We start from the raw sequence: 12,563 nt of genomic DNA, 5'->3' as shown, positions 1-12,563 counted from the left end.
AAAACCTTGCTTTCGATGCCGATGGAATTCTCACAACGCTGTCCTACACCACACGGTGATTGAGAATGGAAGTGAGATACAGTTATTTGGACATTAGTTTTTAGAGGATTGTTACCAATACATGTCGTGATGAATTTAATTTTATTTATAAAGCACAAATAACAACAACTCTTAAACTAATATAACTGCCCTAAGTGAAGAAATATTAATATAGAAAGCACAGAGAAATTCACTTTTACAAGGATAATCACTTCCGCCCCAGCCCGGGGTTGAACTCTCGACCTACGGAATCTGTCTCCTAGCAGTGCAGGAACAGCGCGTTAGACCGCTCGGCTATCTAGGCAAGTTAAAAACTTGCTTTCTATGCCGATGGAATTCTCACAACGCTGTCCAACACTACACAGTCATTGAGAATGGAAGTGAGATACAGTTATTTGGACATTAAATTTTAGAGGATTGTTACCAATACTTGTTGTGATGAATTTAATTTTATTTATAAAGCACAAATAACAACAACTCTTATATATATATATATATATATATATATATATATATATATATATATATATATATATATATATATATATATATATATATACATATGTAGGACTCCAAAGTGCGATGGGACTCCAAAGTCCGATGGTCACGCCAAAGTCCGATGGTCTGCGCCAAACCCCGATGGTCTGACACGCCAAAGTCCGACGGTGCGGAAAACAATTAACGTTTATGACGTCATAGTAGCAATGCGCCAAACTAAATGCCGCGTCATGCAAAGGTCTTTAGAATAAGTATAAATAAATGCGAAAACTAACCCTAAACTCTCAGGCAGGTGCGAGACTACCGCTCAAAAAGTGTGTATTAACAATTACCTAAATATCTTGAGTTGGGGCAATACTAACCCTAATCACTCGACTTGGGGTGCGAGGACTAACCCTAATTCACTCGGGTTGTGCAATTGCATGGACTAATCCTAATCAATCGAGTGGTGTGCGAGGACTGACCCTAATATCTCTGGAAGCTGCAAGCATTAAGCAAAATCAATAATAAAAATTGTATTAGAGGACGAATTCAGAAATGATTGCTTTTGAATGCAGGACAACGGCGTCAAGGATTGACGTCGGATTATTGTGACGTCATAAACGTTGATTGTTCATCCGCGCCATCGGACTTCGGCGTGTCAGACCATCGCACTTTAGCGTCGCGCGTCTCATAGGAAACGAGCCATCGGACTTTGGCGTGGCCATCGGACTCTGGCGCCCGTAAAGACAATGAGCCATCGGGGTTTTGCGCAGACCATCGGGGTTTGGCGAGACCATCGGACTTTGGCGTCACCATCGGACTTTGGAGTCTTACATATATATATATATATATATATATATATATATATATATATATATATATATATATATATATATATATATATATATATATATATATATATACAGGTAACTCTTGATGGCTCGAACTTCGATCTCTCGAAGTTCTTGATCGCTCGAAGTGAGTCTCCGGTCCCGATTTTTTCAACTATATAACTAAGCAAATTTACTCTTGATTTCTCGAACTCTTGATCTCTCGAAACCCTTGATCCCTCGAAGTCAAAACGCAGTCCCGCTGTGCACATTCTATTGAAATTTACCCTTGATACCTCGAAGTGGCTATGTGTATACAAAGTTACATAATATTAGCAACTTTACCTGGACATTTAATGACCCGAGGCAGAAGGCGTGGGTCTCGTGAAACGGGATGTTTTTTCAGGTGACACTTATTCTGCAAGGTGATAATTGATTTATGATAAATCTTATGGTGCCTATTTGCTATTAAAAATAATTATCATTGACTAGTACTGTATTACGATAATTTAGAAACGCAGTGTCGCTGAGGAATTGTTATGGAAGATTACAAGACGAAACACTTGATGAATTTAATATTTTATTTAGAATCATTTTTTAAGTTTAACGAAATATGAAAATTCAGAAGCAGCCTCGCTGTCAATTTGACGACTATTGTTGGACAAATACATACAGAATTTTGTTCAATGCATATGTTTGGAAAAGTCACAATGCAATGTACCAAGCCACGCTGTTAAAATGCTGTCTTCATATAACGAACGCGTAGAATGATGTCCGTATGATAAAAAATTAATAAATATACACGAACTGACGATGTACATTTTTTACTTTACTCAGTTTTAATAAATATTCATTTAAAATTCGAACACATATCGTTGTTTTATAAAAACCACGTGTAAAATGTAATGACTTCATGAAAATCATTACATCCGGGAAGACTAATTTTTAAACCTGTCAGACAAACCCGGAAAAATCCGAACTCTTGAAAACTCGAACTCTTGATCTCTCGAAGTTTTCCCTCGGTCCCGCGGACTTCGAGGTTTCGAGAGTTACCTGTGTATATATATATATATATATATATATATATATATATATATATATATATATATATATATATATATATATATATATATATATATATGAGTTGCGTCAAGCGAAAAGGGACCTTCGTGACATAAAAGTAATTACGTCACAATAGCGCTTCAAAGACGTGACGTTTCGCCAGTGCGTTTACCGATAAAAAAAATGATACCATAAAGCAAAACAAAAATACTTTCGCGTAATACATATTTTCAAAAAAAATATACACGCCTAAAACTGTTCTGAAAGAAATGTACAATTTCGTCAATTTATAGATTTACTGGTATTTTTTCCAAAATAATTTATAAACAAATATAAGTTTTGATTGTTTATGAATGGTTTTATTCGTGAGCTGTCAAAAATTTTCATCAACAAATCAATGTACGTGCCCGCCTAATGTCCTGAATCAATCGCTTCTTTGGCCTTTCCGGCTGAGCTTCAGTCTCTACAGATAAGCAAGTGGTCCCTGCATTTATTTCAACTTTTTTTTTGGGGGGGGGGTGTACATGTAACATTCCAGATTGTTTCTCCGTTAGACAGAAAGGCCCGAGAATTGGCGACTCAGTGTCCAAAGTTTGTCATCAGATATTTAAAATATTAGAATCAAGTCCACTGATTCTAGTTTAGTTGCAATAGCATTTTTTTCAATGCATATTATATAAAAAAAATATGAACGCAGCAGCTAGGAACCCTTGTCTGTAGCCATGTCATAAAGGATGAAGGGCTTCCATATTTACTCATTAACACGTTAACTTTGGCACAACACTCTGAGGTTTGAAAACTGCATGACCCAATAAAATGTGAAAATAATGCACAGTGGTCATTTTCAAAATTAATTTTGGTCTTGTATTTATTGCCTAAATTAATTTCAATAAATTAAAACTAAACACGATAACGTTAGGTATAAAGCTGATGTTGTTAAAGTCGAAAATTAAGATCGAAATACGTCATGTAAAATCAGACACATGTAGGCCGATAGTCTTAGTTTCTGAAAACAAATTTTATTTCAGGCAAAAAGAGTAGTTCCGGGCTAAAAATATGAACACATCTTGAGTTTATAATCTTACATAATATTGTAATTAAATGGTTTGATCCCCCCTTATCTTGTATGTGCTAATGTTCGTTTTCATTACTACGGAAAGGGAAGCCTTTAAAGGATGAATTCCGATTTTTTTTATATTTAGGGTCTTCCGTCTCCAACGGAAGACCCTTCTATTATTCTATTGTTTCTTTTTCACTATTATTATTATTTTTTTTTTCGTCCAAATTTTGTGCAGACGATTTCTCAGAGATGCATGGACGGATTTCTTTGAAATTTTCAGAGATGATGTATCATGATCTAAACTTGATCCATTTTTTTTTATTTTTGAAAAATCACTTCCGGTCGGAAGTTATCGACCTTTAATCGAATTTTTAGTGACCATTTTGTCGACACAAAAACTCAAAAACGACAAAAGCTAGAATGTTGTCATTTTCAGGACTAATAGATGACATGTTGTAGTTTTGCACCTATACTTTCAAATTTTCGTCAGTGCTTCCGGTCGATACCGGAAGCGAATTTAAAAAACCGCAATTTTTCAACTTTTTTGTTTTCCAATATTTTTTTTTTGATATTAGACATCTTAAAAGTGACTCTTTTGGGAATGCGAAATATGTAATTTGTTTTAGATTCGAAAAAGGCGAGATTTTCGTATTTAAAAATTTGAAGCGGTGTTTTCAATGGCTGAATGGTTAGCGCGTCGGATAGTCATGCGGGCGACCCGGGTTCGCTCCCCCGAATGTCCAATTTTTTTTTATCACTTTTTCTGCAAGATTTTTCGTTTTTTACTTCAGAATCGGACGGAAGACCCACTCGTTGCTCGCTACGAGATCGTATCTAGTTTTTTTTATTATTCTCTTTTAATTTTTTTAAATTATTTTATTTTTCGTTTCGATTTTGCTTGTTCATTTTCTTTTTTACGTATTTATTTTACTATTAATTTCTTTCTTAGTTCAACCATAACCACTTTGAACATACACCATATCCCTAACCTACCCCCTCCTTCTAAAAAAAAAAAAACATCGCTCCTATATTTGATCAATGAATGAAGTACCGGATCATTATCTTGAAATTCACATCATCAGTAAAGTTCTTTTTTTTCCAAACGCTTTAGTTCCGTATTCTTTCTGAATTATAGATGGTAATTTCATATTTGGGAAGCTGTGCACCCCCTTTGTTAGTGTTGCCGAAGAACTATCTCAATTTACATTGCGATTGTAAACTCAATTCTTATATTCATGAACTCTTATTTTTATGAACTCCTTATAATAGTGTCTTATTACCTTTTTTTCTCTGTATAATAACCTTTTATAAAGCCCTTCCCCACAAATGAAGTTGCTTTCTATACCTGTCTGTTTACTGCATATGAATTTTTTATTTTTTATTTATTTTTTTTTTTGAATCGGAAATGAAAGAAATTCTGACATTTTTATTTTAAGAATTACCCACCCTATAGGAATGAACAGTTAGGATTTAAAAAAAAATTTTTGAATAATATCCTTCAATCATCATTAATTTGTGATTTCATTTGTTTATTTTATTTTATTATTTTTTTGGGGGGGGGGGGGGTATGGCGTACACATATTACTCGGAGCTCCTCGGATGGCTTGTATACCTGTTTGAATGAAGTGTAGCGGAGCAAGCTGAAGATTACCGACTACATGCACACTATCCTTAATGAGATCTATCTATTAAAAAGTACAAAAGCAAATAATTGAAACTTTTGCTTACAATCACAATCACATGCTGAGAATAAATTTAAGGAAAGAATGAATCGTTTAAACGTCCAAATTTGGCCCCCCGATAATTTACAAAAAATAAGTTTAAACATTTTCTACATATTTTTGTCTCAATCTTTCCATCAAACATTGTAGTTTATAAATTTCATTTTCAATTTTCACTTCCTTGCACTGTAATTGGGTATTTATCTGATTAATATAGCAGGGGTACGTTGTTTACATCTATTTCTCATAGACTTTAGGCCACACCCCCACTTTGCAAGCCCATTTTTTATATGAGCGCATTGATGTTTCAAGTTGTAATAAATACGGTCAATGTAAAGAGTTATACTTGTAATTTTAATTCATGAAAGAAATTGAAACAGTCGTGCGCTCACATGTTATTTTCCCAAAAGGTGCAAAATCTCGGGTACCTTTCCCTATAGTAAAGGCACCTTGTTTACAAATTCAATCCGCCTTTGACCTCATGAATAACAAAGCATTGAACACGTGACTCAAATCTATTCACTTTTCATGCTTTGAGCAGATCAATGCGACATCGTGTCCATTGTTGCGAGCTATCGATGGTCAAATCATTTTCAAATTGGTATAATTTATAGACTTTAAAGTACTCTTTTAAATTTGTAAATTTATATGCCGGTATATTCAGGACATATTCACATTTTTTTATTTATTTGTTATTATAACGATATTTCAGTTGATTTTGTTTGATTGTTTTTTCGGCATTTATCAATATATATTGGAGGCTTGTAGCATAAACCTTGCACTTACTACTTGTACCTCATTAATATAGAATTTAAAAAAAAATACTGTGGGTATATTTGTTCCTAAGTACATATACTTATCACATCAGTGGTACGTTCATTAAACCTTAGAAGATATTAAATATTTTTCGTTAATTTTAGAGATCGTTATTTGAAAAAAATATTAATTTAACATATCTTTAGAAAATAAACCATTTGTTACAAAAGCGTACTTCCAATTTAAGAAACCTTACGGAAAAGAAATTGAAGTATGAGACGTTACTATATAAGGCTTATATATATATCGGATGAAAAGTCACTGGACGAACGCATTGCACAAAATGCACCCCTAATTAAACAGAGGGAAATTCCGGGTTACTTCTGACGACATGTTACAACTTTTTACATCGGCACAAAATATAACAACAATTAAATATTAGTAACAAAAAATCGAATGATGAAGGGCGTAAATTTTTTTTTAAACAATGCAATCTGGACTGTACAAAGTACACTTGTCTAACACTGATGTTTTTTTTATATATCCAGCAACGATAATATTGACGTTAAACTGGCGTTTAATTTTCACTTTCTTGCGATTTTATTTTTTATACACAGAGTGAAATTTATATATATCATATTTCAACCGTATTTTGTGTAGCACACGAATTTTGCAAAATCATATATGCACATGCTATGAAATAGTTGTTCATGTAAATGTAATGAGCTTTAATGTATTAATCATAAGCTTTAATGGGTTAATTATTATCTCTATAAAAATGAAGTTTTGAAGTATGAAAAAAGTGTATATATCCTGCATTATACGTTCTATTCACAGATTCGAAATAATTGTTTCTTTATATATGAATAATTTGACGAATTTCTAATAAATCATTTCAAATATGAATCGTAAGTTAAACAGAAAAAAACGAAGTTAAGTCTGACAAATTAAAAAAAGGGTACTTATATCTGGTGGGTCTCTAGCACTAAATAAAAGGTTTTAGGTGTCACTTCATCATAAAACTAAGTACAATTCGAACACACTCTAATATATTCACACAAATCGCACGCTTGATAGACGCCCCGCCTTTCATTCAAATACTTGTTCTAAAATGACCTACATAGCCGTAATGGCGAAGTTTTACAGTGAAATATGCGACTTTATTTAATCGATATCATGTATATATTGAAAGTCTCTTTCCTAAACAATCCTTTATTAGTATCTATACAGACTCTACTTGAAGACTCTAGCTATAAGATAACAATTTTCTTATTTAAAAGGGTAAAATTCTGCATGTAAAAAGGGGCGAGATTGCAGTGTTTAGAGGATTCATTCTTTACAAAAATGCTCAATTATTTTATAGATCAAGAATTGCTGCTTCTGTAACACGTGTGTATTTTTAAATATATTACAACAGTATACTGATATTGTGAGCGATTACATTTTTGACTTTCCAAAAGAAATTAAAAAGAATCCAAGGCTTCAAGAAATACATCTAGTGAACCATAATGCAGCTGTCACAGAGGCACTGAAAAAGGCATTGGCTGCAATACAAGAAAATAAACAGAACAAACCAAGAAGACGATGGGCACCAAGTAATGTTTCAGGTAACTACTTAAAGCAAACACTATTTGAACTCAGCAAATATGAGTTTGAAGAAATGCAATGAAGCAAACAGATGTTCGTTTAGAGGACTTCATCGAGATGTGCACCAAAACACCAAAACACAAACGTCAAGACACGGAAAAGCAGGTAAAATCAAACCAGACACAGGAAAACAACACTGCAAAAGGAAATATAAATCTAACTTATGATTCCCCTGATGACGAAGACAAAAAGTGAGCAGAAAAAAAGAAGCTGCAGAAGCTATGAGAGATGATGATTCCGATTACGATCACGAAGCGTCAGATGAAGGAGAAAGATTCACATGAAGTGTTTGTAAGGATGACGAAATGGAAGATCCAGTACTACTCAAAAAGTGCCGCCATTAATTTTGTCGATAGTGTATTGAAGAATATTTTTCCAAAAAACCCATTGTCCTGTCTGCACTACAGTATACGGAGAGATATTTGGGAACTAACCAGATGGAACTGCAAAAATTTATAAAGACAAGGCATCTTTACCTGGGTTTAAATGTCCTACCGTCATTATACATTACGACATCCCAAATGGCGTCCAATCAGTAGGTAGTTTTGTTTCATTTTTATTTAATTTCAATAAGGGCCTGAATTACATGTCCCATTACCTAATCACTACGTATACATTTCAGGAGGAACATCCCAATCCTGGAGTTGGTTTCACTGGGGTTTCCCGGCAAGGTTACCTTCCTGATAATAAAGAGGGAAGAAATATTCTTGGTATGCTGAAGCGTGCCTTCGAACATCGTTTGATTTTCACAGTTGGATATTCTAGAACGTCTGGTAAAGACAACATGGTCACGTGGAACGACAAGAAGAGAAGGAGGACCAGAAAGGTATTCAAACAACTCAATTATTCTTCTCAAAACAATGCGATTCGATATACCTCCTATGTGTGAGTGTGTTTCAAGTAGAAAAGCAACAAGATACAGCTGTATATGCTGTATTGACAATGAAAAAAAATGAAATTATTTGGCATGTCCCATGGATTATTTTTTAATAATATATGTAAGAGAGCTACTGTATAAGTCTTATGATTAATCATATTTCCTACTTATAAAAGGGTTTCATTGCCTCCTGTCATGAGAAATGTAAAACATTTCCATTAAATGTTCAACTAAAGGAAAAACATTTCTTCCTCCTTTTATTTAACATTTAACGTTAGGTATTTTCATTATGGAACTCGTATTTTTTAAGACTATTGCAAAGTTAGAATGTTTTGATTACAGGTATGGATATCCAGACCCCGAATATCTAGAAAGAGTAAAGGATGAACTAGAAGCAAAGGGAATCACAGAGGACTCATTTTAAATGGACAAAAAACGCGAAAGAAGACACCATTTTGAACACCCACTTTCTTTCTTTTTATTAAAATGATTTTATTTTTCATCTACCCATTTATTGCATTGCAGAATGAATTGAAATTAATACGTAGAAAATTAAATATGACAATTACTGAGACAATATGTTAGAATAACAGACCGCCAGGAGTCAATTTAACTTGTAATGGATTGTGTTTCTTCAAAGCTATACCCACGATAAAGATATTGCGTAGTCTAGATTATTTAAGGAGAAGTACTGTATAACTGTATTTTTAAGTGCATACTCGTGTACAAAAGAAGATACGATTGCATAACAATTATACAGTCACATTTCAGATAACGTAGCTGTATAGCATTAAGCATGCTCTAAAATATAAACATTATCTATTCCGAAGATATGTTCCCCAGACAATTCTTTCTATTTTATACATATGCATGTTTATTAAGACAAAAATGGAAACTTTACTTATATTTTTGATCCTCTATCTGTTCTGTTTAAGAAAACATTTTTTTAGGGATTTCTGGATTTATCCATGTTTTGATACTTTACCGCCAAAAAAGTTTACAAATCTCGTTCTTTTGTAGATTTGTTTTTTTTATTATAATTATTAATCATCATGTTGTTGATTATGTACTCATATTATTAAAATATCTACTTTCAATTTTTTTTTCTTTTTTTTTTAATAAACTATTGGTATTTATTTTTTTATTTATTCGTTTTGTGAAATTTTCTATTATTGTGCACAAATTAAGATTAGTTATTTGATTGCTACTTCAATAGCGGTGAATATTATTTGAGTTTTAAATGTCAATTTATTTTGTATTACTGTAGTCAGCTACTTTTGTATCGTTAGCAAAGCACAATCTTAGTACATATATAAACACTTAAATTATTAACACATATTAAATACATGTACAGTTATACAGTCACATTTTATCAGATAACGTAGCTGTATAGCTTGGATATTCGGTAAAAAAACCAATAAGCATGCTCTAAAACGGAAACATGATCTTTTCGGAAGATATGTTCTTAAAAAATACTTTCTATTAAGATAAAAATGGTAACTTAACTTATATTTTTGATCCCCTGTCCTGTTAAACAAAAGCATTTAAAGGATTTCTCAAAAGGGTTAAAGTGTAAAGAGTAGGATCGTTTTCAACTTCATATGCAATCAGTCATGTTCATACACAGACCAGTTCTACAGGATTTTTTAAGACGGGGACCAAAGTTATTTTTGTGATTTGTTATGTTTCTATATTTATCAGTATATGTATGATCCGCCTATCCACGCTGCATTTATCCATGTTTTGATACTTTACGGCCAAAAAAGTTAACAAGTCTTACTCTTTTGTTGATTTTTTTTTTGAATTATATTTATTATCATCATGTTGTTAATAATGTACTCATATGATTAAAATATATAGTCTCAATTTTTTGTTTCTCTTATTTAAAATAAACTATTGGTATATAATTTTCTATTTTGTTTTATTTTTTTATTTTTCATTTTTTTTTAATTATTATTTATCATTATTTAGTGACTATAAATCCCCCCTTTTTACCTTAAAAAATTATTTTAAAAACACCATCCTATAAACCAGGCCTCAACCACATTTGAAATAAAAACAACATTTAATTGTGTTTGGCGTGCTTGTCATGACCTTTTATTATATGTACATTTTAATATGTAATTCACAAATATATGCGCCGATTACAATTATATGGCAGCATAAATATTGATGAGAAAGCAATAGAAATACCACCTGGATCCAAGGAGCCTGGAGACAACAGTACCCCCCGGAGATGGTATTCTATGCAAAATTATGCCAAATGGTACATGTGACAAAGTCAAATGTACCATCCGCCATACAACAAGGCGGCAATTTTGCCCCTTTCACAGTTCAATTATTTAAATTACTTGCGCAAAATGCGCACAAAGAGGTGAAATTCACCAACATTCAAACTATAACTTAAAATTGCAACAGATGCGCTCATGATCCAATTCAAACAATAAAAGTTGCGTCAAATGCGCTCATGATCCGATTCAAACAATAAAAGTTGCGTCAAATGCGCTCATGATCCAATTCAAACAATAAAAGTTGCGTCAAATGCGCTCATGATCTAATTCAAAACAATAAAAGTTGCGTCAAATGCGCTCATGATCCAATTCAAAGTAATTCAACTATATTATATGACAACACATATATATTTCTATAGACATTCACCTAACCATGACAAGCACCACCATTTCAAGGAAAGGTCCTGGTTTGAAATTTACAAGATAAAAATTGTTTCAATGCACCCTTTACAATAAATGATTTAATAAACAAATCATTGCCTAAATCTGTCATGTGAGCACCATAAGGGCGGACAAATTTCTTCGATTTGCAGTTATATCTGGGTACCTAATAGCTGCTCCACCTAATTTATTCAATACAAAAGATGCTACTGAACTATTGATTCTTTGCCTACATTTTTCTCCCTCAGTGTTAGCTACTACATTTGACCAGTTTCTTCGTTGCAAGATATGAGACCAAATAATTTGGTAATCGCTCTTTTATTTTTGCTAAATTAGCCTTCATCATCATTTGTATACCTCTTAAAGTGTTATGTTGTTGTCCAATGTTGTCCCCCCCCCCCACACAGTGAATAACAATGATATCTGGAGTTTTGTTACTAACTAATAGAGATGTTTCTGAATATGAATCGAATCCGAGTCTGAAAATGAATCTGAATCGGTGAAATCCCGATCCCGATTCGAAAACTAATAAAAACATTAGAAAAAGAATATTTTCTAATTCCGCTTTTTAAATTGTCACTGTACATGTACCAATAAGGGACATACATAGTGGATGGTGTTTATATTTTTGTCACTGGGATTGTTACTGTTATAAATCGGATAAGTCAAATTCTAAAGACTGAATAGCAGAACAGGTACCCTTTCAATTCATGGAAAAACCTGTTCAAAAATGTCACTGTTGTATTTTTCATTAGCTTACTTTATTTGTTCCTCGCAAAAATTGTATTCTGAACCTTATTATGAGCAAATGGCTTTCATAAGAGTCACCTTATATATTTAGACGTAATTGAAATATCATGTGTCGCATATTTTTAAACAACATTATCCTATGGCCATGCAATGTCTCGCAGTCCAAATTTTTGTCGAAAGCAAATCGACTGATCATGGTCATGAAATCGAAAAATCTGACAGTTTTCCATATATTTACATGCTCTTGATTCCGCCAATCCACGTGCTACAAACCCTGTTTCTTGTCTGTATATGTCCCGCCCTGCACGTATTTTTTTTAACATGCAGCACCTTTTGATGAACCAGTACATTTATGTAGAAATTAAGTTCATAAACTATTTGTAATTTTATCTCTGAAAACTTTAAGACATTGGAAATGTAAATATTGTGAAGTTTACAGTGCAAAAATTAATAGAAAGGGTAGGGAGCTCTCCTTCCCCAGTTTTTATAGACCTTGTATCATATCATTTAATTCGACGTCTTCAAATGAGAAGCCGATCAGTAGCGACCATGAGAGCAAAGTGTCAAAGTAACCCCTTCCCTTTGATTATATTGTTCATTAAATTGTATGCTATAAAGTAAACAAATATTAACCCCCCCTCCCTTCTTTGGGAATCACATACCCCTCGC

General features: G+C 33.0%; 1 pseudogene; it reads left to right on the top strand.

Annotated features, from left to right (window-relative positions):
- Nucleotides 1-6,849: 6,849 nt before the first annotated feature.
- LOC134275900 (E3 ubiquitin-protein ligase DTX3L-like) lies at nucleotides 6,850-9,949 on the top strand (annotated as a pseudogene).
- Nucleotides 9,950-12,563: the final 2,614 nt, after the last annotated feature.

This window comes from Saccostrea cucullata, unplaced genomic scaffold, assembly GCF_032062105.1.
Source record: "Saccostrea cucullata isolate Sc308-1 unplaced genomic scaffold, CSIRO_AGI_Scuc_v1 ctg628, whole genome shotgun sequence".
NCBI classification, from domain to species: Eukaryota; Metazoa; Mollusca; class Bivalvia; order Ostreida; family Ostreidae; genus Saccostrea; species Saccostrea cuccullata.
This window is presented reverse-complemented; position numbering and strand designations above follow the sequence as displayed.